We start from the raw sequence: 18,568 nt of genomic DNA, 5'->3' as shown, positions 1-18,568 counted from the left end.
AAGACTATCATCAATGGCCCGTATGTGGATCGAACCCATGACCTTGGCGTTATTAGCACCACGCTCTAACCAGCTGAGCTAACCGGCCTACATGATGGAGTCTTTCTGCAAGTTGTGTGGCTGAGGTAGGCCTGTTCCATGAAAGTATACAAATGGTATGAGGAGGGATGTCTGCGGTAATCGACCAAGCACAGACATTAGTTGACACCTCCAGTTTCCTTCTCTTCTTGGTTGATTGGCGGTCAACGATCAAATTAAATCTACTCAACCTTTGAGCCACTGCTAAAATGCAAGTCCATGCAGCTGTTCACAGTAAAGAAATGTAAAAATCATCAATTGCAGTGTCTGTAGAGCTTTGCACTCTCAGTTTGGACTTGAGCTTTTGTCCAGGATCTGAACAACAAGAGCACTGAGCCTACAAGGGGAATTAGCTCAAGTGGTAGAGCGCTCGCTGAGCATGCGAGAGGTAGTGGGATCGATGCCCACATTCTCCATTATAGGCATTTCAGTCATGCTCGATAGTGAAAAAGAAAATTGGTGCATGTTTTTTGACCCTGACGCTTCCATAATTCTTTTCACACACTACATGCCAAATCTCTGTTAGAATGTGTCACCTTAAACATGTGATTCGTACTATATGAGTACTCAACAATAAGGGCTCGCACATGTCAAAAGTCCACACCGTCCGACAAGACTTTCTGATCTCCACCATACAAGTTGGCATTTGAGAGACCCAAAATAACACTAATCCGCCTCATATCTGATCCAAAAGACTATCATCAATGGCCCGTATGGGGATCGAACCCATGACCTTGGCGTTATTAGCACCACGCTCTAACCAGCTGAGCTAACCGGCCTACATGATGGAGGCTTTCTGCAAGTTGTGTGGCTGAGGTAGGCCTGTTCCATGAAAGTATACAAATGGTATGAGGAGGGATGTCTGCGGTAATCGACCAAGCACAGACATTAGTTGACACCTCCAGTTTCCTTCTCTTCTTGGTTGATTGGCGGTCAACGATCAAATTAAATCTACTCAACCTTTGAGCCACTGCTAAAATGCAAGTCCATGCAGCTGTTCACAGTAAAGAAATGTAAAAATCATCAATTGCAGTGTCTGTAGAGCTTTGCACTCTCAGTTTGGACTTGAGCTTTTGTCCAGGATCTGAACAACAAGAGCACTGAGCCTACAAGGGGAATTAGCTCAAGTGGTAGAGCGCTCGCTTAGCATGCGAGAGGTAGTGGGATCGATGCCCACATTCTCCATTATAGGCATTTCAGTCATGCTCGATAGTGAAAAAGAAAATTGGTGCATGTTTTTTGACCCTGACGCTTCCATAATTCTTTTCACACACTACATGCCAAATCTCTGTTAGAATGTGTCACCTTAAACATGTGATTCGTACTATATGAGTACTCAACAATAAGGGCTTGCACATGTCAAAAGTCCACACCGTCCGACAAGACTTTCTGATCTCCACCATACAAGTTGGCATTTGAGAGACCCAAAATAACACTAATCCGCCTCATATCTGATCCAAAAGACTATCATCAATGGCCCGTATGGGGATCGAACCCATGACCTTGGCGTTATTAGCACCACGCTCTAACCAGCTGAGCTAACCGGCCTACATGATGGAGGCTTTCTGCAAGTTGTGTGGCTGAGGTAGGCCTGTTCCATGAAAGTATACAAATGGTATGAGGAGGGATGTCTGCGGTAATCGACCAAGCACAGACATTAGTTGACACCTCCAGTTTCCTTCTCTTCTTGGTTGATTGGCGGTCAACGATCAAATTAAATCTACTCAACCTTTGAGCCACTGCTAAAATGCAAGTCCATGCAGCTGTTCACAGTAAAGAAATGTAAAAATCATCAATTGCAGTGTCTGTAGAGCTTTGCACTCTCAGTTTGGACTTGAGCTTTTGTCCAGGATCTGAACAACAAGAGCACTGAGCCTACTAGGGGAATTAGCTCAAGTGGTAGAGCGCTCGCTTAGCATGCGAGAGGTAGTGGGATCGATGCCCACATTCTCCATTATAGGCATTTCAGTCATGCTCGATAGTGAAAAAGAAAATTGGTGCATGTTTTTTGACCCTGACGCTTCCATAATTCTTTTCACACACTACATGCCAAATCTCTGTTAGAATGTGTCACCTTAAACATGTGATTCGTACTATATGAGTACTCAACAATAAGGGCTTGCACATGTCAAGAGTCCACACCGTCCGACAAGACTTTCTGATCTCCACCATACAAGTTGGCATTTGAGAGACCCAAAATAACACTAATCCGCCTCATATCTGATCCAAAAGACTATCATCAATGGCCCGTATGGGGATCGAACCCATGACCTTGGCGTTATTAGCACCACGCTCTAACCAGCTGAGCTAACCGGCCTACATGATGGAGGCTTTCTGCAAGTTGTGTGGCTGAGGTAGGCCTGTTCCATGAAAGTATACAAATGGTATGAGGAGGGATGTCTGCGGTAATCGACCAAGCACAGACATTAGTTGACACCTCCAGTTTCCTTCTCTTCTTGGTTGATTGGTGGTCAACGATCAAATTAAATCTACTCAACCTTTGAGCCACTGCTAAAATGCAAGTCCATGCAGCTGTTCACAGTAAAGAAATGTAAAAATCATCAATTGCAGTGTCTGTAGAGCTTTGCACTCTCAGTTTGGACTTGAGCTTTTGTCCAGGATGTGAACAACAAGAGTACTGAGCCTGCTAGGGGAATTAGCTCAAGTGGTAGAGCGCTCGCTTAGCATGCGAGAGGTAGTGGGATCGATGCCCACATTCTCCATTATAGGAATTTCAGTCATGCTCGATAGTGAAAAAGTAAATTGGTGCATGGTTTTTGACCCTGACGCTTCCATAATTCTTTTCACACACTACATGCCAAATCTCTGTTAGAATGTGTCACCTTAAACATGTGATTCGTACTATATGAGTACTCAACAATAAGGGCTTGCACATGTCAAGAGTCCACACCGTCCGACAAGACTTTCTGATCTCCACCATACAAGTTGGCATTTGAGAGACCCAAAATAACACTAATCCGCCACATATCTGATCCAAAAGACTATCATCAATGGCCCGTATGGGGATCGAACCCATGACCTTGGCGTTATTAGCACCACGCTCTAACCAGCTGAGCTAACCGGCCTACATGATGGAGGCTTTCTGCAAGTTGTGTGGCTGAGGTAGGCCTGTTCCATGAAAGTATACAAATGGTATGAGGAGGGATGTCTGCGGTAATCGACCAAGCACAGACATTAGTTGACACCTCCAGTTTCCTTCTCTTCTTGGTTGATTGGCGGTCAACGATCAAATTAAATCTACTCAACCTTTGAGCCACTGCTAAAATGCAAGTCCATGCAGCTGTTCACAGTAAAGAAATGTAAAAATCATCAATTGCAGTGTCTGTAGAGCTTTGCACTCTCAGTTTGGACTTGAGCTTTTGTCCAGGATCTGAACAACAAAAGCACTGAGCCTATTAGGGGAATTAGCTCAAGTGGTAGAGCGCTCGCTTAGCATGCGAGAGGTAGTGGGATCGATGCCCACATTCTCCATTTTAGGCATTTCAGTCATGCTCGATGGTGAAAAAGAAAATTGGTGCATGTTTTTTGACCCTGACGCTTCCATAATTCTTTTCACACACTACATGCCAAATCTCTGTTAGAATGTGTCACCTTAAACATGTGATTCGTACTATATGAGTACTCAACAATAAGGGCTCGCACATGTCAAGAGTCCACACCGTCCGACAAGACTTTCTGATCTCCACCATACAAGTTGGAATTTGAGAGACCCAAAATAACACTAATCCGCCTCATATCTGATCCAAAAGACTATCATCAATGGCCCGTATGGGGATCGAACCCATGACCTTGGCGTTATTAGCACCACGCTCTATCCAGCTGAGCTAACCGGCCTACATGATGGAGTCTTTCTGCAAGTTGTGTGGCTGAGGTAGGCCTGTTCCATGAAAGTATACAAATGGTATGAGGAGGGATGTCTGCGGTAATCGACCAAGCACAGACATTAGTTGACACCTCCAGTTTCCTTCTCTTCTTGGTTGATTGGCGGTCAACGATCAAATTAAATCTACTCAACCTTTGAGCCACTGCTAAAATGCAAGTCCATGCAGCTGTTCACAGTAAAGAAATGTAAAAATCATCAATTGCAGTGTCTGTAGAGCTTTGCACTCTCAGTTTGGACTTGAGCTTTTGTCCAGGATCTGAACAACAAGAGCACTGAGCCTCGTAGGGGAATTAGCTCAAGTGGTAGAGCGCTCGCTTAGCATGCGAGAGGTAGTGGGATCGATGCCCACATTCTCCATTATAGGCATTTCAGTCATGCTCGATAGTGAAAAAGAAAATTGGTGCATGTTTTTTGACCCTGACGCTTCCATAATTCTTTTCACACACTACATGCCAAATCTCTGTTAGAATGTGTCACCTTAAACATGTGATTCGTACTATATGAGTACTCAACAATAAGGGCTCGCACATGTCAAGAGTCCACACCGTCCGACAAGACTTTCTGATCTCCACCATACAAGTTGGAATTTGAGAGACCCAAAATAACACTAATCCGCCTCATATCTGATCCAAAAGACTATCATCAATGGCCCGTATGGGGATCGAACCCATGACCTTGGCGTTATTAGCACCACGCTCTATCCAGCTGAGCTAACCGGCCTACATGATGGAGTCTTTCTGCAAGTTGTGTGGCTGAGGTAGGCCTGTTCCATGAAAGTATACAAATGGTATGAGGAGGGATGTCTGCGGTAATCGACCAAGCACAGACATTAGTTGACACCTCGAGTTTCCTTCTCTTCTTGGTTGATTGGCGGTCAACGATCAAATTAAATCTACTCAACCTTTGAGCCACTGCTAAAATGCAAGTCCATGCAGCTGTTCACAGTAAAGAAATGTAAAAATCATCAATTGCAGTGTCTGTAGAGCTTTGCACTCTCAGTTTGGACTTGAGCTTTTGTCCAGGATCTGAACAACAAAAGCACTGAGCCTATTAGGGGAATTAGCTCAAGTGGTAGAGCGCTCGCTTAGCATGTGAGAGGTAGTGGGATCGATGCCCACATTCTCCATTATAGGCATTTCAGTCATGCTCGATAGTGAAAAAGAAAATTGGTGCATGTTTTTTGACCCTGACGCTTCCATAATTCTTTTCACACACTACATGCCAAATCTCTGTTAGAATGTGTCACCTTAAACATGTGATTCGTACTATATGAGTACTCAACAATAAGGGCTCGCACATGTCAAGAGTCCACACCGTCCGACAAGACTTTCTGATCTCCACCATACAAGTTGGAATTTGAGAGACCCAAAATAACACTAATCCGCCTCATATCTGATCCAAAAGACTATCATCTATGGCCCGTATGGGGATCGAACCCATGACCTTGGCGTTATTAGCACCACGCTCTAAACAGCTGAGCTAACCGGCCTACATGATGGAGGCTTTCTGCAAGTTGTGTGGCTGAGGTAGGCCTGTTCCATGAAAGTATACAAATGGTATGAGGAGGGATGTCTGCGGTAATCGACCAAGCACAGACATTAGTTGACACCTCCAGTTTCCTTCTCTTCTTGGTTGATTGGCGGTCAACGATCAAATTAAATCTACTCAACCTTTGAGCCACTGCTAAAATGCAAGTCCATGCAGCTGTTCACAGTAAAGAAATGTAAAAATCATCAATTGCAGTGTCTGTAGAGCTTTGCACTCTCAGTTTGGACTTGAGCTTTTGTCCAGGATCTGAACAACAAGAGCATTAGCCTCGTAGGGGAATTAGCTCAAGTGGTAGAGCGCTCGCTTAGCATGCGAGAGGTAGTGGGATCGATGCCCACATTCTCCATTATAGGTATTTCAGTCATGCTCGATAGTGAAAAAGAAAATTGGTGCATGTTTTTTGACCCTGACGCTTCCATAATTCTTTTCACACACTACATGCCAAATCTCAGTTAGAATGTGTCACCTTAAACATGTGATTCGTACTATATGAGTACTCAACAATAAGGGCTCGCACATGTCAAGAGTCCACACCGTCCGACAAGACTTTCTGATCTCCACCATACAAGTTGGAATTTGAGAGACCCAAAATAACACTAATCCGCCTCATATCTGATCCAAAAGACTATCATCAATGGCCCGTATGGGGATCGAACCCATGACCTTGGCGTTATTAGCACCACGCTCTATCCAGCTGAGCTAACCGGCCTACATGATGGAGTCTTTCTGCAAGTTGTGTGGCTGAGGTAGGCCTGTTCCATGAAAGTATACAAATGGTATGAGGAGGGATGTCTGCGGTAATCGACCAAGCACAGACATTAGTTGACACCTCGAGTTTCCTTCTCTTCTTGGTTGATTGGCGGTCAACGATCAAATTAAATCTACTCAACCTTTGAGCCACTGCTAAAATGCAAGTCCATGCAGCTGTTCACAGTAAAGAAATGTAAAAATCATCAATTGCAGTGTCTGTAGAGCTTTGCACTCTCAGTTTGGACTTGAGCTTTTGTCCAGGATCTGAACAACAAAAGCACTGAGCCTATTAGGGGAATTAGCTCAAGTGGTAGAGCGCTCGCTTAGCATGTGAGAGGTAGTGGGATCGATGCCCACATTCTCCATTATAGGCATTTCAGTCATGCTCGATAGTGAAAAAGAAAATTGGTGCATGTTTTTTGACCCTGACGCTTCCATAATTCTTTTCACACACTACATGCCAAATCTCTGTTAGAATGTGTCACCTTAAACATGTGATTCGTACTATATGAGTACTCAACAATAAGGGCTCGCACATGTCAAGAGTCCACACCGTCCGACAAGACTTTCTGATCTCCACCATACAAGTTGGAATTTGAGAGACCCAAAATAACACTAATCCGCCTCATATCTGATCCAAAAGACTATCATCTATGGCCCGTATGGGGATCGAACCCATGACCTTGGCGTTATTAGCACCACGCTCTAAACAGCTGAGCTAACCGGCCTACATGATGGAGGCTTTCTGCAAGTTGTGTGGCTGAGGTAGGCCTGTTCCATGAAAGTATACAAATGGTATGAGGAGGGATGTCTGCGGTAATCGACCAAGCACAGACATTAGTTGACACCTCCAGTTTCCTTCTCTTCTTGGTTGATTGGCGGTCAACGATCAAATTAAATCTACTCAACCTTTGAGCCACTGCTAAAATGCAAGTCCATGCAGCTGTTCACAGTAAAGAAATGTAAAAATCATCAATTGCAGTGTCTGTAGAGCTTTGCACTCTCAGTTTGGACTTGAGCTTTTGTCCAGGATCTGAACAACAAGAGCATTAGCCTCGTAGGGGAATTAGCTCAAGTGGTAGAGCGCTCGCTTAGCATGCGAGAGGTAGTGGGATCGATGCCCACATTCTCCATTATAGGTATTTCAGTCATGCTCGATAGTGAAAAAGAAAATTGGTGCATGTTTTTTGACCCTGACGCTTCCATAATTCTTTTCACACACTACATGCCAAATCTCAGTTAGAATGTGTCACCTTAAACATGTGATTCGTACTATATGAGTACTCAACAATAAGGGCTCGCACATGTCAAGAGTCCACACCGTCCGACAAGACTTTCTGATCTCCACCATACAAGTTGGAATTTGAGAGACCCAAAATAACACTAATCCGCCTCATATCTGATCCAAAAGACTATCATCAATGGCCCGTATGGGGATCGAACCCATGACCTTGGCGTTATTAGCACCACGCTCTATCCAGCTGAGCTAACCGGCCTACATGATGGAGTCTTTCTGCAAGTTGTGTGGCTGAGGTAGGCCTGTTCCATGAAAGTATACAAATGGTATGAGGAGGGATGTCTGCGGTAATCGACCAAGCACAGACATTAGTTGACACCTCGAGTTTCCTTCTCTTCTTGGTTGATTGGCGGTCAACGATCAAATTAAATCTACTCAACCTTTGAGCCACTGCTAAAATGCAAGTCCATGCAGCTGTTCACAGTAAAGAAATGTAAAAATCATCAATTGCAGTGTCTGTAGAGCTTTGCACTCTCAGTTTGGACTTGAGCTTTTGTCCAGGATCTGAACAACAAAAGCACTGAGCCTATTAGGGGAATTAGCTCAAGTGGTAGAGCGCTCGCTTAGCATGTGAGAGGTAGTGGGATCGATGCCCACATTCTCCATTATAGGCATTTCAGTCATGCTCGATAGTGAAAAAGAAAATTGGTGCATGTTTTTTGACCCTGACGCTTCCATAATTCTTTTCACACACTACATGCCAAATCTCTGTTAGAATGTGTCACCTTAAACATGTGATTCGTACTATATGAGTACTCAACAATAAGGGCTCGCACATGTCAAGAGTCCACACCGTCCGACAAGACTTTCTGATCTCCACCATACAAGTTGGAATTTGAGAGACCCAAAATAACACTAATCCGCCTCATATCTGATCCAAAAGACTATCATCTATGGCCCGTATGGGGATCGAACCCATGACCTTGGCGTTATTAGCACCACGCTCTAAACAGCTGAGCTAACCGGCCTACATGATGGAGGCTTTCTGCAAGTTGTGTGGCTGAGGTAGGCCTGTTCCATGAAAGTATACAAATGGTATGAGGAGGGATGTCTGTGGTAATCGACCAAGCACAGACATTAGTTGACACCTCCAGTTTCCTTCTCTTCTTGGTTGATTGGCGGTCAACGATCAAATTAAATCTACTCAACCTTTGAGCCACTGCTAAAATGCAAGTCCATGCAGCTGTTCACAGTAAAGAAATGTAAAAATCATCAATTGCAGTGTCTGTAGAGCTTTGCACTCTCAGTTTGGACTTGAGCTTTTGTCCAGGATCTGAACAACAAGAGCATTAGCCTCGTAGGGGAATTAGCTCAAGTGGTAGAGCGCTCGCTTAGCATGCGAGAGGTAGTGGGATCGATGCCCACATTCTCCATTATAGGTATTTCAGTCATGCTCGATAGTGAAAAAGAAAATTGGTGCATGTTTTTTGACCCTGACGCTTCCATAATTCTTTTCACACACTACATGCCAAATCTCTGTTAGAATGTGTCACCTTAAACATGTGATTCGTACTATATGAGTACTCAACAATAAGGGCTCGCACATGTCAAGAGTCCACACCGTCCGACAAGACTTTCTGATCTCCACCATACAAGTTGGAATTTGAGAGACCCAAAATAACACTAATCCGCCTCATATCTGATCCAAAAGACTATCATCAATGGCCCGTATGGGGATCGAACCCATGACCTTGGCGTTATTAGCACCACGCTCTAACCAGCTGAGCTAACCGGCCTACATGATGGAGGCTTTCTGCAAGTTGTGTGGCTGAGGTAGGCCTGTTCCATGAAAGTATACAAATGGTATGAGGAGGGATGTCTGCGGTAATCGACCAAGCACAGACATTAGTTGACACCTCCAGTTTCCTTCTCTTCTTGGTTGATTGGCGGTCAACGATCAAATTAAATCTACTCAACCTTTGAGCCACTGCTAAAATGCAAGTCCATGCAGCTGTTCACAGTAAAGAAATGTAAAAATCATCAATTGCAGTGTCTGTAGAGCTTTGCACTCTCAGTTTGGACTTGAGCTTTTGTCCAGGATCTGAACAACAAGAGCATTAGCCTCGTAGGGGAATTAGTTCAAGTGGTAGAGCGCTCGCTTAGCATGCGAGAGGTAGTGGGATCGATGCCCACATTCTCCATTATAGGTATTTCAGTCATGCTCGATAGTGAAAAAGAAAATTGGTGCATGTTTTTTGACCCTGACGCTTCCATAATTCTTTTCACACACTACATGCCAAATCTCTGTTAGAATGTGTCACCTTAAACATGTGATTCGTACTATATGAGTACTCAACAATAAGGGCTCGCACATGTCAAGAGTCCACACCGTCCGACAAGACTTTCTGATCTCCACCATACAAGTTGGAATTTGAGAGACCCAAAATAACACTAATCCGCCTCATATCTGATCCAAAAGACTATCATCAATGGCCCGTATGGGGATCGAACCCATGACCTTGGCGTTATTAGCACCACGCTCTAACCAGCTGAGCTAACCGGCCTAGATGATGGAGGCTTTCTGCAAGTTGTGTGGCTGAGGTAGGCCTGTTCCATGAAAGTATACAAATGGTATGAGGAGGGATGTCTGCGGTAATCGACCAAGCACAGACATTAGTTGACACCTCCAGTTTCCTTCTCTTCTTGGTTGATTGGCGGTCAACGATCAAATTAAATCTACTCAACCTTTGAGCCACTGCTAAAATGCAAGTCCATGCAGCTGTTCACAGTAAAGAAATGTAAAAATCATCAATTGCAGTGTCTGTAGAGCTTTGTACTCTCAGTTTGGACTTGAGCTTTTGTCCAGGATCTGAACAACAAGAGCACTGAGCCTAGTAGGGGAATTAGCTCAAGTGGTAGAGCGCTCGCTTAGCATGCGAGAGGTAGTGGGATCGATGCCCACATTCTACATTATAGGCGTTTCAGTAATGCTCGATAGTAAAAAGAAAATTGGTGCATGATTTTTGACCCTGACTCTTCCATAATTCTTTTCACACACTACATGCCAAATCTCTGTTAGAATGTGTCACCTTAAACATGTGATTCGTACTATATGAGTACTCAACAATAAGGGCTCGCACATGTCAAGAGTCCACACCGTCCGACAAGACTTTCTGATCTCCACCATACAAGTTGGCATTTGAGAGACCCAAAATAACACTAATCCGCCTCATATCTGATCCAAAAGACTATCATCAATGGCCCGTATGGGGATCGAACCCATGACCTTGGCGTTATTAGCACCACGCTCTAACCAGCTGAGCTAACCGGCCTACATGATGGAGACTTTCTGCAAGTTGTGTGGCTGAGGTAGGCCTGTTCCATGAAAGTATACAAATGGTATGAGGAGGGATGTCTGCGGTAATCGACCAAGCACAGACATTAGTTGACACCTCCAGTTTCCTTCTCTTCTTGGTTGATTGGCGGTCAACGATCAAATTAAATCTACTCAACCTTTGAGCCACTGCTAAAATGCAAGTCCATGCAGCTGTTCACAGTAAAGAAATGTAAAAATCATCAATTGCAGTGTCTGTAGAGCTTTGCACTCTCAGTTTGGACTTGAGCTTTTGTCCAGGATCTGAACAACAAGAGCACTGAGCCTCGTAGGGGAATTAGCTCAAGTGGTAGAGCGCTCGCTTAGCATGCGAGAGGTAGTGGGATCGATGCCCACATTCTCCATTATAGGCATTTCAGTCATGCTCGATAGTAAAAAGAAAATTGGTGCATGTTTTTTGACCCTGACTCTTCCATAATTCTTTTCACACACTACATGCCAAATCTCTGTTAGAATGTGTCACCTTAAACATATGATTCGTACTATATGAGTACTCAACAATAAGGGCTCGCACATGTCAAGAGTCCACACCGTCCGACAAGACTTTCTGATCTCCACCATACAAGTTGGCATTTGAGAGACCCAAGATAACACTAATCCGCCTCATATCTGATCCAAAAGACTATCATCAATGGCCCGTATGGGGATCGAACCCATGACCTTGGCGTTATTAGCACCACGCTCTAACCAGCTGAGCTAACCGGCCTACATGATGGAGGCTTTCTGCAAGTTGTGTGGCTGAGGTAGGCCTGTTCCATGAAAGTATACAAATGGTATGAGGAGGGATGTCTGCGGTAATCGACCAAGCACAGACATTAGTTGACACCTCCAGTTTCCTTCTCTTCTTGGTTGATTGGCGGTCAACGATCAAATTAAATCTACTCAACCTTTGAGCCACTGCTAAAATGCAAGTCCATGCAGCTGTTCACAGTAAAGAAATGTAAAAATCATCAATTGCAGTGTCTGTAGAGCTTTGCACTCTCAGTTTGGACTTGAGCTTTTGTCCAGGATCTGAACAACAAGAGCATTAGCCTCGTAGGGGAATTAGCTCAAGTGGTAGAGCGCTCGCTTAGCATGCGAGAGGTAGTGGGATCGATGCCCACATTCTCCATTATAGGTATTTCAGTCATGCTCGATAGTGAAAAAGAAAATTGGTGCATGTTTTTTGACCCTGACGCCTCCATAATTCTTTTCACACACTACATGCCAAATCTCTGTTAGAATGTGTCACCTTAAACATGTGATTCGTACTATATGAGTACTCAACAATAAGGGCTCGCACATGTCAAGAGTCCACACCGTCCGACAAGACTTTCTGATCTCCACCATACAAGTTGGAATTTGAGAGACCCAAAATAACACTAATCCGCCTCATATCTGATCCAAAAGACTATCATCAATGGCCCGTATGGGGATCGAACCCATGACCTTGGCGTTATTAGCACCACGCTCTAATCAGCTGAGCTAACCGGCCTAGATGATGGAGGCTTTCTGCAAGTTGTGTGGCTGAGGTAGGCCTGTTCCATGAAAGTATACAAATGGTATGAGGAGGGATGTCTGCGGTAATCGACCAAGCACAGACATTAGTTGACACCTCCAGTTTCCTTCTCTTCTTGGTTGATTGGCGGTCAACGATCAAATTAAATCTACTCAACCTTTGAGCCACTGCTAAAATGCAAGTCCATGCAGCTGTTCACAGTAAAGAAATGTAAAAATCATCAATTGCAGTGTCTGTAGAGCTTTGTACTCTCAGTTTGGACTTGAGCTTTTGTCCAGGATCTGAACAACAAGAGCACTGAGCCTAGTAGGGGAATTAGCTCAAGTGGTAGAGCGCTCGCTTAGCATGCGAGAGGTAGTGGGATCGATGCCCACATTCTACATTATAGGCATTTCAGTCATGCTCGATAGTAAAAAGAAAATTGGTGCATGATTTTTGACCCTGACTCTTCCATAATTCTTTTCACACACTACATGCCAAATCTCTGTTAGAATGTGTCACCTTAAACATGTGATTCGTACTATATGAGTACTCAACAATAAGGGCTCGCACATGTCAAGAGTCCACACCGTCCGACAAGACTTTCTGATCTCCACCATACAAGTTGGCATTTGAGAGACCCAAAATAACACTAATCCGCCTCATATCTGATCCAAAAGACTATCATCAATGGCCCGTATGGGGATCGAACCCATGACCTTGGCGTTATTAGCACCACGCTCTAACCAGCTGAGCTAACCGGCCTACATGATGGAGACTTTCTGCAAGTTGTGTGGCTGAGGTAGGCCTGTTCCATGAAAGTATACAAATGGTATGAGGAGGGATGTCTGCGGTAATCGACCAAGCACAGACATTAGTTGACACCTCCAGTTTCCTTCTCTTCTTGGTTGATTGGCGGTCAACGATCAAATTAAATCTACTCAACCTTTGAGCCACTGCTAAAATGCAAGTCCATGCAGCTGTTCACAGTAAAGAAATGTAAAAATCATCAATTGCAGTGTCTGTAGAGCTTTGCACTCTCAGTTTGGACTTGAGCTTTTGTCCAGGATCTGAACAACAAGAGCACTGAGCCTCGTAGGGGAATTAGCTCAAGTGGTAGAGCGCTCGCTTAGCATGCGAGAGGTAGTGGGATCGATGCCCACATTCTCCATTATAGGCATTTCAGTCATGCTCGATAGTAAAAAGAAAATTGGTGCATGTTTTTTGACCCTGACTCTTCCATAATTCTTTTCACACACTACATGCCAAATCTCTGTTAGAATGTGTCACCTTAAACATATGATTCGTACTATATGAGTACTCAACAATAAGGGCTCGCACATGTCAAGAGTCCACACCGTCCGACAAGACTTTCTGATCTCCACCATACAAGTTGGCATTTGAGAGACCCAAGATAACACTAATCCGCCTCATATCTGATCCAAAAGACGATGATCAATGGCCCGTATGGGGATCGAACCCATGACCTTGGCGTTATTAGCACCACGCCCTAACCAGCTGAGCTAACCGGCCTACATGATGGAGGCTTTCTGCAAGTTGTGTGGCTGAGGTAGGCCTGTTCCATGAAAGTATACAAATGGTATGAGGAGGGATGTCTGTGGTAATCGACCAAGCACAGACATTAGTTGACACCTCGAGTTTCCTTCTCTTCTTGGTTGATTGGCGGTCAACGATCAAATTAAATCTACTCAACCTTTGAGCCACTGCTAAAATGCAAGTCCATGCAGCTGTTCACAGTAAAGAAATGTAAAAATCATCAATTGCAGTGTCTGTAGAGCTTTGCACTCTCAGTTTGGACTTGAGCTTTTGTCCAGGATCTGAACAACAATAGCACTGAGCCTAGTAGGGGAATTAGCTCAAGTGGTAGAGCGCTCGCTTAGCATGCGAGAGGTAGTGGGATCGATGCCCACATTCTCCATTATAGGCATTTCAGTCATGCTCGATAGTGAAAAAGAAAATTGGTGCATGTTTTTTGACCCTGACGCTTCCATAATTCTTTTCACACACTACATGCCAAATCTCTGTTAGAATGTGTCACCTTAAACATGTGATTCGTACTATATGAGTACTCAACAATAAGGGCTCGCACATGTCAAGAGTCCACACCGTCCGACAAGACTTTCTGATCTCCACCATACAAGTTGGAATTTGAGAGACCCAAAATAACACTAATCCGCCTCATATCTGATCCAAAAGACTATCATCAATGGCCCGTATGGGGATCGAACCCATGACCTTGGCGTTATTAGCACCACGCTCTAACCAGCTGAGCTAACCGGCCTACATGATGGAGTCTTTCTGCAAGTTGTGTGGCTGAGGTAGGCCTGTTCCATGAAAGTATACAAATGGTATGAGGAGGGATGTCTGCGGTAATCGACCAAGCACAGACATTAGTTGACACCTCCAGTTTCCTTCTCTTCTTGGTTGATTGGCGGTCAACGATCAAATTAAATCTACTCAACCTTTGAGCCACTGCTAAAATGCAAGTCCATGCAGCTGTTCACAGTAAAGAAATGTAAAAATCATCAATTGCAGTGTCTGTAGAGCTTTGCACTCTCAGTTTGGACTTGAGCTTTTGTCCAGGATCTGAACAACAAGAGCACTGAGCCTCGTAGGGGAATTAGCTCAAGTGGTAGAGCGCTCGCTTAGCATGCGAGAGGTAGTGGGATCGATGCCCACATTCTCCATTATAGGCATTTCAGTCATGCTCGATAGTGAAAAAGAAAATTGGTGCATGTTTTTTGACCCTGACGCTTCCATAATTCTTTTCACACACTACATGCCAAATCTCTGTTAGAATGTGTCACCTTAAACATGTGATTCGTACTATATGAGTACTCAACAATAAGGGCTCGCACATGTCAAGAGTCCACACCGTCCGACAAGACTTTCTGATCTCCACCATACAAGTTGGAATTTGAGAGACCCAAAATAACACTAATCCGCCTCATATCTGATCCAAAAGACTATCATCAATGGCCCGTATGGGGATCGAACCCATGACCTTGGCGTTATTAGCACCACGCTCTAACCAGCTGAGCTAACCGGCCTACATGATGGAGGCTTTCTGCAAGTTGTGTGGCTGAGGTAGGCCTGTTCCATGAAAGTATACAAATGGTATGAGGAGGGATGTCTGCGGTAATCGACCAAGCACAGACATTAGTTGACACCTCCAGTTTCCTTCTCTTCTTGGTTGATTGGCGGTCAACGATCAAATTAAATCTACTCAACCTTTGAGCCACTGCTAAAATGCAAGTCCATGCAGCTGTTCACAGTAAAGAAATGTAAAAATCATCAATTGCAGTGTCTGTAGAGCTTTGTACTCTCAGTTTGGACTTGAGCTTTTGTCCAGGATCTGAACAACAAGAGCACTGAGCCTAGTAGGGGAATTAGCTCAAGTGGTAGAGCGCTCGCTTAGCATGCGAGAGGTAGTGGGATCGATGCCCACATTCTACATTATAGGCATTTCAGTCATGCTCGATAGTAAAAAGAAAATTGGTGCATGATTTTTGACCCTGACTCTTCCATAATTCTTTTCACACACTACATGCCAAATCTCTGTTAGAATGTGTCACCTTAAACATGTGATTCGTACTATATGAGTACTCAACAATAAGGGCTCGCACATGTCAAGAGTCCACACCGTCCGACAAGACTTTCTGATCTCCACCATACAAGTTGGCATTTGAGAGACCCAAAATAACACTAATCCGCCTCATATCTGATCCAAAAGACTATCATCAATGGCCCGTATGGGGATAGAACCCATGACCTTGGCGTTATTAGCACCACGCTCTAACCAGCTGAGCTAACCGGCCTACATGATGGAGGCTTTCTGCAAGTTGTGTGGCTGAGGTAGGCCTGTTCCATGAAAGTATACAAATGGTATGAGGAGGGATGTCTGCGGTAATCGACCAAGCACAGACATTAGTTGACACCTCCAGTTTCCTTCTCTTCTTGGTTGATTGGCGGTCAACGATCAAATTAAATCTACTCAACCTTTGAGCCACTGCTAAAATGCAAGTCCATGCAGCTGTTCACAGTAAAGAAATGTAAAAATCATCAATTGCAGTGTCTGTAGAGCTTTGTACTCTCAGTTTGGACTTGAGCTTTTGTCCAGGATCTGAACAACAAGAGCACTGAGCCTAGTAGGGGAATTAGCTCAAGTGGTAGAGCGCTCGCTTAGCATGCGAGAGGTAGTGGGATCGATGCCCACATTCTACATTATAGGCATTTCAGTCATGCTCGATAGTAAAAAGAAAATTGGTGCATGATTTTTGACCCTGACTCTTCCATAATTCTTTTCACACACTACATGCCAAATCTCTGTTAGAATGTGTCACCTTAAACATGTGATTCGTACTATATGAGTACTCAACAATAAGGGCTCGCACATGTCAAGAGTCCACACCGTCCGACAAGACTTTCTGATCTCCACCATACAAGTTGGCATTTGAGAGACCCAAAATAACACTAATCCGCCTCATATCTGATCCAAAAGACTATCATCAATGGCCCGTATGGGGATCGAACCCATGACCTTGGCGTTATTAGCACCACGCTCTAACCAGCTGAGCTAACCGGCCTACATGATGGAGACTTTCTGCAAGTTGTGTGGCTGAGGTAGGCCTGTTCCATGAAAGTATACAAATGGTATGAGGAGGGATGTCTGCGGTAATCGACCAAGCACAGACATTAGTTGACACCTCCAGTTTCCTTCTCTTCTTGGTTGATTGGCGGTCAACGATCAAATTAAATCTACTCAACCTTTGAGCCACTGCTAAAATGCAAGTCCATGCAGCTGTTCACAGTAAAGAAATGTAAAAATCATCAATTGCAGTGTCTGTAGAGCTTTGCACTCTCAGTTTGGACTTGAGCTTTTGTCCAGGATCTGAACAACAAGAGCACTGAGCCTCGTAGGGGAATTAGCTCAAGTGGTAGAGCGCTCGCTTAGCATGCGAGAGGTAGTGGGATCGATGCCCACATTCTCCATTATAGGCATTTCAGTCATGCTCGATAGTAAAAAGAAAATTGGTGCATGTTTTTTGACCCTGACTCTTCCATAATTCTTTTCACACACTACATGCCAAATCTCTGTTAGAATGTGTCACCTTAAACATATGATTCGTACTATATGAGTACTCAACAATAAGGGCTCGCACATGTCAAGAGTCCACACCGTCCGACAAGACTTTCTGATCTCCACCATACAAGTTGGCATTTGAGAGACCCAAGATAACACTAACCCGCCTCATATCTGATCCAAAAGACGATGATCAATGGCCCGTATGGGGATCGAACCCATGACCTTGGCGTTATTAGCACCACGCCCTAACCAGCTGAGTTAACCGGCCTACATGATGGAGGCTTTCTGCAAGTTGTGTGGCTGAGGTAGGCCTGTTCCATGAAAGTATACAAATGGTATGAGGAGGGATGTCTGTGGTAATCGACCAAGCACAGACATTAGTTGACACCTCGAGTTTCCTTCTCTTCTTGGTTGATTGGCGGTCAACGATCAAATTAAATCTACTCAACCTTTGAGCCACTGCTAAAATGCAAGTCCATGCAGCTGTTCACAGTAAAGAAATGTAAAAATCATCAATTGCAGTGTCTGTAGAGCTTTGCACTCTCAGTTTGGACTTGAGCTTTTGTCCAGGATCTGAACAACAATAGCACTGAGCCTAGTAGGGGAATTAGCTCAAGTGGTAGAGCGCTCGCTTAGCATGCGAGAGGTAGTGGGATCGATGCCCACATTCTCCATTATAGGCATTTCAGTCATGCTCGATAGTGAAAAAGAAAATTGGTGCATGTTTTTTGACCCTGACGCTTCCATAATTCTTTTCACACACTACATGCCAAATCTCTGTTAGAATGTGTCACCTTAAACATGTGATTCGTACTATATGAGTACTCAACAATAAGGGCTCGCACATGTCAAGAGTCCACACCGTCCGACAAGACTTTCTGATCTCCACCATACAAGTTGGCATTTGAGAGACCCAAAATAACACTAATCCGCCTCATATCTGATCCAAAAGACTATCATCAATGGCCCGTATGGGGATCGAACCCATGACCTTGGCGTTATTAGCACCACGCTCTAACCAGCTGAGCTAACCGGCCTACATGATGGAGTCTTTCTGCAAGTTGTGTGGCTGA

The 18,568-nt window shown here is 44.3% G+C and overlaps 41 non-coding genes across 41 annotated transcripts; 18 read left to right on the top strand and 23 right to left on the bottom strand.

Moving 5' to 3' along the window:
* Positions 1-14: 14 nt before the first annotated feature.
* Positions 15-88, bottom strand: trnai-aau (transfer RNA isoleucine (anticodon AAU)). The gene has a single exon. It is a non-coding gene; the product is annotated as a tRNA-Ile (tRNA).
* Positions 89-783: 695 nt separating this feature from the next.
* trnai-aau (transfer RNA isoleucine (anticodon AAU)) lies at positions 784-857 on the bottom strand. Its single transcript has one exon. It is a non-coding gene; the product is annotated as a tRNA-Ile (tRNA).
* A 333-nt stretch (positions 858-1,190) lies between these two features.
* Positions 1,191-1,263, top strand: trnaa-agc (transfer RNA alanine (anticodon AGC)). Its single transcript has one exon. It is a non-coding gene; the product is annotated as a tRNA-Ala (tRNA).
* Positions 1,264-1,552: 289 nt separating this feature from the next.
* On the bottom strand, positions 1,553-1,626 carry trnai-aau (transfer RNA isoleucine (anticodon AAU)). Its single transcript has one exon. It is a non-coding gene; the product is annotated as a tRNA-Ile (tRNA).
* Positions 1,627-1,959: 333 nt separating this feature from the next.
* On the top strand, positions 1,960-2,032 carry trnaa-agc (transfer RNA alanine (anticodon AGC)). The gene has a single exon. It is a non-coding gene; the product is annotated as a tRNA-Ala (tRNA).
* A 289-nt stretch (positions 2,033-2,321) lies between these two features.
* trnai-aau (transfer RNA isoleucine (anticodon AAU)) lies at positions 2,322-2,395 on the bottom strand. The gene has a single exon. It is a non-coding gene; the product is annotated as a tRNA-Ile (tRNA).
* Positions 2,396-2,728: 333 nt separating this feature from the next.
* On the top strand, positions 2,729-2,801 carry trnaa-agc (transfer RNA alanine (anticodon AGC)). Its single transcript has one exon. It is a non-coding gene; the product is annotated as a tRNA-Ala (tRNA).
* A 289-nt stretch (positions 2,802-3,090) lies between these two features.
* On the bottom strand, positions 3,091-3,164 carry trnai-aau (transfer RNA isoleucine (anticodon AAU)). The gene has a single exon. It is a non-coding gene; the product is annotated as a tRNA-Ile (tRNA).
* A 333-nt stretch (positions 3,165-3,497) lies between these two features.
* trnaa-agc (transfer RNA alanine (anticodon AGC)) lies at positions 3,498-3,570 on the top strand. The gene has a single exon. It is a non-coding gene; the product is annotated as a tRNA-Ala (tRNA).
* Positions 3,571-3,859: 289 nt separating this feature from the next.
* Positions 3,860-3,933, bottom strand: trnai-aau (transfer RNA isoleucine (anticodon AAU)). The gene has a single exon. It is a non-coding gene; the product is annotated as a tRNA-Ile (tRNA).
* Positions 3,934-4,266: 333 nt separating this feature from the next.
* trnaa-agc (transfer RNA alanine (anticodon AGC)) lies at positions 4,267-4,339 on the top strand. The gene has a single exon. It is a non-coding gene; the product is annotated as a tRNA-Ala (tRNA).
* Positions 4,340-4,628: 289 nt separating this feature from the next.
* Positions 4,629-4,702, bottom strand: trnai-aau (transfer RNA isoleucine (anticodon AAU)). Its single transcript has one exon. It is a non-coding gene; the product is annotated as a tRNA-Ile (tRNA).
* Positions 4,703-5,035: 333 nt separating this feature from the next.
* Positions 5,036-5,108, top strand: trnaa-agc (transfer RNA alanine (anticodon AGC)). The gene has a single exon. It is a non-coding gene; the product is annotated as a tRNA-Ala (tRNA).
* Positions 5,109-5,397: 289 nt separating this feature from the next.
* On the bottom strand, positions 5,398-5,471 carry trnai-aau (transfer RNA isoleucine (anticodon AAU)). Its single transcript has one exon. It is a non-coding gene; the product is annotated as a tRNA-Ile (tRNA).
* A 332-nt stretch (positions 5,472-5,803) lies between these two features.
* On the top strand, positions 5,804-5,876 carry trnaa-agc (transfer RNA alanine (anticodon AGC)). Its single transcript has one exon. It is a non-coding gene; the product is annotated as a tRNA-Ala (tRNA).
* Positions 5,877-6,165: 289 nt separating this feature from the next.
* On the bottom strand, positions 6,166-6,239 carry trnai-aau (transfer RNA isoleucine (anticodon AAU)). Its single transcript has one exon. It is a non-coding gene; the product is annotated as a tRNA-Ile (tRNA).
* Positions 6,240-6,572: 333 nt separating this feature from the next.
* Positions 6,573-6,645, top strand: trnaa-agc (transfer RNA alanine (anticodon AGC)). The gene has a single exon. It is a non-coding gene; the product is annotated as a tRNA-Ala (tRNA).
* A 289-nt stretch (positions 6,646-6,934) lies between these two features.
* trnai-aau (transfer RNA isoleucine (anticodon AAU)) lies at positions 6,935-7,008 on the bottom strand. The gene has a single exon. It is a non-coding gene; the product is annotated as a tRNA-Ile (tRNA).
* A 332-nt stretch (positions 7,009-7,340) lies between these two features.
* Positions 7,341-7,413, top strand: trnaa-agc (transfer RNA alanine (anticodon AGC)). The gene has a single exon. It is a non-coding gene; the product is annotated as a tRNA-Ala (tRNA).
* Positions 7,414-7,702: 289 nt separating this feature from the next.
* On the bottom strand, positions 7,703-7,776 carry trnai-aau (transfer RNA isoleucine (anticodon AAU)). The gene has a single exon. It is a non-coding gene; the product is annotated as a tRNA-Ile (tRNA).
* A 333-nt stretch (positions 7,777-8,109) lies between these two features.
* Positions 8,110-8,182, top strand: trnaa-agc (transfer RNA alanine (anticodon AGC)). The gene has a single exon. It is a non-coding gene; the product is annotated as a tRNA-Ala (tRNA).
* A 289-nt stretch (positions 8,183-8,471) lies between these two features.
* Positions 8,472-8,545, bottom strand: trnai-aau (transfer RNA isoleucine (anticodon AAU)). Its single transcript has one exon. It is a non-coding gene; the product is annotated as a tRNA-Ile (tRNA).
* A 332-nt stretch (positions 8,546-8,877) lies between these two features.
* On the top strand, positions 8,878-8,950 carry trnaa-agc (transfer RNA alanine (anticodon AGC)). Its single transcript has one exon. It is a non-coding gene; the product is annotated as a tRNA-Ala (tRNA).
* Positions 8,951-9,239: 289 nt separating this feature from the next.
* Positions 9,240-9,313, bottom strand: trnai-aau (transfer RNA isoleucine (anticodon AAU)). Its single transcript has one exon. It is a non-coding gene; the product is annotated as a tRNA-Ile (tRNA).
* Positions 9,314-10,007: 694 nt separating this feature from the next.
* trnai-aau (transfer RNA isoleucine (anticodon AAU)) lies at positions 10,008-10,081 on the bottom strand. Its single transcript has one exon. It is a non-coding gene; the product is annotated as a tRNA-Ile (tRNA).
* Positions 10,082-10,775: 694 nt separating this feature from the next.
* Positions 10,776-10,849, bottom strand: trnai-aau (transfer RNA isoleucine (anticodon AAU)). Its single transcript has one exon. It is a non-coding gene; the product is annotated as a tRNA-Ile (tRNA).
* A 333-nt stretch (positions 10,850-11,182) lies between these two features.
* Positions 11,183-11,255, top strand: trnaa-agc (transfer RNA alanine (anticodon AGC)). Its single transcript has one exon. It is a non-coding gene; the product is annotated as a tRNA-Ala (tRNA).
* A 288-nt stretch (positions 11,256-11,543) lies between these two features.
* trnai-aau (transfer RNA isoleucine (anticodon AAU)) lies at positions 11,544-11,617 on the bottom strand. The gene has a single exon. It is a non-coding gene; the product is annotated as a tRNA-Ile (tRNA).
* A 332-nt stretch (positions 11,618-11,949) lies between these two features.
* Positions 11,950-12,022, top strand: trnaa-agc (transfer RNA alanine (anticodon AGC)). Its single transcript has one exon. It is a non-coding gene; the product is annotated as a tRNA-Ala (tRNA).
* Positions 12,023-12,311: 289 nt separating this feature from the next.
* trnai-aau (transfer RNA isoleucine (anticodon AAU)) lies at positions 12,312-12,385 on the bottom strand. Its single transcript has one exon. It is a non-coding gene; the product is annotated as a tRNA-Ile (tRNA).
* A 694-nt stretch (positions 12,386-13,079) lies between these two features.
* On the bottom strand, positions 13,080-13,153 carry trnai-aau (transfer RNA isoleucine (anticodon AAU)). The gene has a single exon. It is a non-coding gene; the product is annotated as a tRNA-Ile (tRNA).
* A 333-nt stretch (positions 13,154-13,486) lies between these two features.
* Positions 13,487-13,559, top strand: trnaa-agc (transfer RNA alanine (anticodon AGC)). The gene has a single exon. It is a non-coding gene; the product is annotated as a tRNA-Ala (tRNA).
* A 288-nt stretch (positions 13,560-13,847) lies between these two features.
* Positions 13,848-13,921, bottom strand: trnai-aau (transfer RNA isoleucine (anticodon AAU)). Its single transcript has one exon. It is a non-coding gene; the product is annotated as a tRNA-Ile (tRNA).
* Positions 13,922-14,254: 333 nt separating this feature from the next.
* On the top strand, positions 14,255-14,327 carry trnaa-agc (transfer RNA alanine (anticodon AGC)). Its single transcript has one exon. It is a non-coding gene; the product is annotated as a tRNA-Ala (tRNA).
* Positions 14,328-14,616: 289 nt separating this feature from the next.
* trnai-aau (transfer RNA isoleucine (anticodon AAU)) lies at positions 14,617-14,690 on the bottom strand. Its single transcript has one exon. It is a non-coding gene; the product is annotated as a tRNA-Ile (tRNA).
* Positions 14,691-15,023: 333 nt separating this feature from the next.
* On the top strand, positions 15,024-15,096 carry trnaa-agc (transfer RNA alanine (anticodon AGC)). The gene has a single exon. It is a non-coding gene; the product is annotated as a tRNA-Ala (tRNA).
* A 289-nt stretch (positions 15,097-15,385) lies between these two features.
* Positions 15,386-15,459, bottom strand: trnai-aau (transfer RNA isoleucine (anticodon AAU)). The gene has a single exon. It is a non-coding gene; the product is annotated as a tRNA-Ile (tRNA).
* Positions 15,460-16,921: 1,462 nt separating this feature from the next.
* Positions 16,922-16,995, bottom strand: trnai-aau (transfer RNA isoleucine (anticodon AAU)). The gene has a single exon. It is a non-coding gene; the product is annotated as a tRNA-Ile (tRNA).
* A 333-nt stretch (positions 16,996-17,328) lies between these two features.
* On the top strand, positions 17,329-17,401 carry trnaa-agc (transfer RNA alanine (anticodon AGC)). The gene has a single exon. It is a non-coding gene; the product is annotated as a tRNA-Ala (tRNA).
* A 695-nt stretch (positions 17,402-18,096) lies between these two features.
* On the top strand, positions 18,097-18,169 carry trnaa-agc (transfer RNA alanine (anticodon AGC)). Its single transcript has one exon. It is a non-coding gene; the product is annotated as a tRNA-Ala (tRNA).
* A 289-nt stretch (positions 18,170-18,458) lies between these two features.
* On the bottom strand, positions 18,459-18,532 carry trnai-aau (transfer RNA isoleucine (anticodon AAU)). Its single transcript has one exon. It is a non-coding gene; the product is annotated as a tRNA-Ile (tRNA).
* Between the last annotated feature and the right edge of the window lie 36 nt (positions 18,533-18,568).

The sequence above is a fragment of the Brachyhypopomus gauderio genome, unplaced genomic scaffold (assembly GCF_052324685.1).
Source record: "Brachyhypopomus gauderio isolate BG-103 unplaced genomic scaffold, BGAUD_0.2 sc77, whole genome shotgun sequence".
Classification (NCBI taxonomy): Eukaryota; Metazoa; Chordata; class Actinopteri; order Gymnotiformes; family Hypopomidae; genus Brachyhypopomus; species Brachyhypopomus gauderio.
Note: the sequence above shows the minus strand (reverse complement) of the source record. Positions and strands in the feature narration are given on the sequence as shown.